We start from the raw sequence: 3,458 nt of genomic DNA, 5'->3' as shown, positions 1-3,458 counted from the left end.
TTGCCTTTCCTATATATAAATAAAGGAAATTAATAAATTCAACATAGAGACTTAGTGTCTTATTGCAGGACTCATAGATATTGGGCTGCTGGCTCAAAAAAGAGATGGGGGAGCTGATGCATCCAGTCTCAAGGATGTGACAGTCCTGCAGAGTGGTGGCTTGGAAGAGGGGATCAGGCAGAGGTGGAATGGGAACCCCAGCGCAGAGCTATGTGTCCTCCAGAAGAAGATCACAATATTAATAGTGGAGCCTTGTAGATGAGCAGTGGAGTGTGTTTGTTGTTTTTAAGTCAAGTGCTATGAGGAAATAAATGAGGACCCAAAGCTGAAGTGTCACAGAAAGTACAGTGTTTCCTGGTTTTATTAATAGACTTCTATTTATTTCCCATTCAAAGCAGTTGCCAAAAGTTTTCCTGTTGCTGTCATGCTAGCTCCTTTCTTTATTCTGGAGTATCACCTGAAGGCATTTTCTGTGCCATTTGCTGTAAGGTGCTTTTGTAGGAGACTACCTTTTACTTGATGAGATCCTAATCTAAATAATGAAGGCAGATAATCAAACCAACATGGAAAATGGAGAGGCTGTATCATGCTTTTTCCTGAACAGACCTTGTTTTTTTCCCCAAGATTTTCTGAGATGAGCAGAGGCAAGCAGCACGCAGTTCTCAGCATGAATGGCAGTCTGGAGAGTGTCAGCGGTGTAATGAGGTTGACTGGTTTAGTCCCCATTAATTTCCTGTAATTATTAGAATTGGACTTCCCTTTTGGACTCAGACAATCCTACTAAGTCCTTGATGAAGATATTAAATGGTATTGGTCCCAGTACAGATCTTTGAGGAACACTACTCATTGCTGGTTTGGACACTGAGTTGTTGACTGTAGCTCTTCCAGTGTGGCCATACAGCCAATTCCTTATCCATCTAATGGTCCATCCATCAAACCAGTATCTCTCCAATTCAGAGGTAAGAATGTCATAAGGGACCATATTAAAGGCCTTACAGAAGTCTAGTATAGTATGAGTTTGGTGTATTGCTATCTGTGCTACACCAGTTGTAGTATATACTATATTGATACTAGTGTTAGTAATGCCAGTGATCTTTGCATATGGCATATTGATAAAGTATATGCTATATTATATGTGATAGTGTGGCTCATTTTGTCTGTCACACATGCCTCGGGTCAAGGAGAGCCCATGGGGGAGTCCTCAGCTCTTGGTTTGGGTTTCCACATGTGCTGCAGATGTGAGATGATGCTACTCTTGTCTAAAACAGGACCTGTGCCTAGGGAGGTGTATTTTCCCAGTTGTGTTTTTTTTGTTTAAAAAAAAAAGTCTTAAAGGGAGGGTTGAACTTCAGCTCTGGAGAAAAAGATTTGTCCTTGTGCTGAGGCTCTCTGGGTGATTTAGTGTCCTGAACTGAGGCTCACAGGTGCTGAGCTGCTGGTGGGTGAGGAAGACAACATTTGTCCTCACCCTGCACACAGCAGAGCAGATACAGGGTATGAAGTTGTTTAGCATTGAAAAATACGTGGCTTGGGTTCTGGTATCAGGAAAAAGCCTAGCTACGTCCTAAAGGCCCTTGTTACCCATGCAGGACATTTGAAGCTGTAGGAGACACTTGGTAACATGCTGAGAAGATGCTCTGAAAGCTTTAAAGGTGCTACATAATCAAACTTGATCTGCTCATTAATTTCCCCCTTTTTCCCTTGCTCTGCATCCATGCTGGGAATCACCAGGGAGAGATGTCTTTTTATTATCATTGTTTTATTTTCCTGTTGCTTTTCCGTTGCATATACAGTACTTAAAAATGAGATCACCTTCATGTCAGGCATGTACCATGTTTATTAACAGCAAAAAAAGTATTATCTAGGCTTCACTCAAGACCGATTTACAGGATAAATAATTGTTTCAAATTACTTTAAAAAAACCAAACAACAACCCCCCCAAAGAATAAATTAATAACTTAAGTGATTAGCTGTCCACAGTGATTTGAAAACTTAATAACCATTCAAACAGTGACACCACAAGAAGACACATACTGTACAGTTTGCCACAGATTACTCTTGTCCTTCCTTCTACAAATGGAAATCAAAAAATTAAAAATACTCCTCTTTAAGAACAGTCATAGGCTTTGAAACACACAAAACATCCCTGCGCATCGGCTGCTGGTGCAACAGCTTCACAGCCGGGGCTCTGACCCCTCCTCGCAGCAGGTTAAGAAACAAATGCAGAAAACTACCCTAATCTGGGTCTGATCCCACACAATGATGCCCAAAGTCAGTGGGGACATGTTGACTTTGCCAAGGGCTGGGTTGAGTGGGACATAACTACTCTAAAGGTTTGGTCCTAACCCTACGGGATTCATCGACAGGCTCCCCGTGGAGCCAGGGTCCTGCTCCCTTCCCCTCTCTGCAACGTGGTTCAACCACCATGTCCAAACTGCTCTCAAAAAAACCGTGGTATTTTCAGGGTCAGTGTGGCAGCAGAACGCTGAAAACTGTGCAAATGGCATTTCCCCCACCCCCCCACTAAGGAGAAAATCCTGCCAAGTTTTTTTCCACCTTGGTAATTAAGGATGAAGGGGTTTTTAATGAGTTTTGCCGAGTGGGATGTGCAGTGCCATGTATGATGCTGGGCGTGACAACAGGGTAGCACCACATGCTGCCCAGCCATTGCCTGCAGACTCAAAACAGCTCTTTGCACTATTAGGTGGCAATTAATTACACCTCATGACACATCTGTGAGGTGGGGAAATAAGTACTAAAAACCTTCATTTTACAAGCCGGAGAAAAAGCAGGATACAGAGTTCATGTGAACCCTCTCATCCCACATGAAGATACAGTGTGGTGTCACCCAGAGACTGACAATAAAAATGATGGTTTCTTATCTCCTGGTCTTGGGGCAAACCTCTCCCATACAGTGAACCCACTGGCCTAGAAATGAACCCATTATATGTTAGCAATGGGCTATATCAAAAATGAAGAGCCTGCTGATTGAGAGCAAGTCTGTTGAGAAGCTTTTTTAGCTAAAGAGATAGAGCCATGTGGCCCAGCTTCTGTTTCAGATGTTACTGGCTGGTGTTAAAACTTGAACACCACGTGCCAGGGCCAGCTGGCCGTGGGCTGGCAGGGGACAGCAGTATTGTGACACCTTGCTACATATCAACTCTTCCCCAGAGTAGACCCTAAATCAGCAACCTGATCAACAGTACAACACTAGGAGTTGTGAACAAAGAGATGAAATTGTGGCTACAATGATGAGACATTAAGGACAGGCTGATGGAGGGATGAACTGCTCCAGGCCAAGGAGGAATCATGATCAAAAGGTGCACGCCTCGACCTGCAAGAGCCTCATTAACAGCTGCAAGATCATTGTGTACACGTGGGAAGGTTGGGCAAAAGGAGGCACTCAGACTCATCAGAGGCCCTACATTAGCCAATTGGCCCTCGTGATTTGATGCTGG

Source organism: Aphelocoma coerulescens, chromosome 1 (genome assembly GCF_041296385.1).
Source record: "Aphelocoma coerulescens isolate FSJ_1873_10779 chromosome 1, UR_Acoe_1.0, whole genome shotgun sequence".
Taxonomy (NCBI): Eukaryota; Metazoa; Chordata; class Aves; order Passeriformes; family Corvidae; genus Aphelocoma; species Aphelocoma coerulescens.
The sequence above is the reverse complement of the archived record's forward strand: the minus strand, read 5'-3'. Positions refer to the sequence as shown.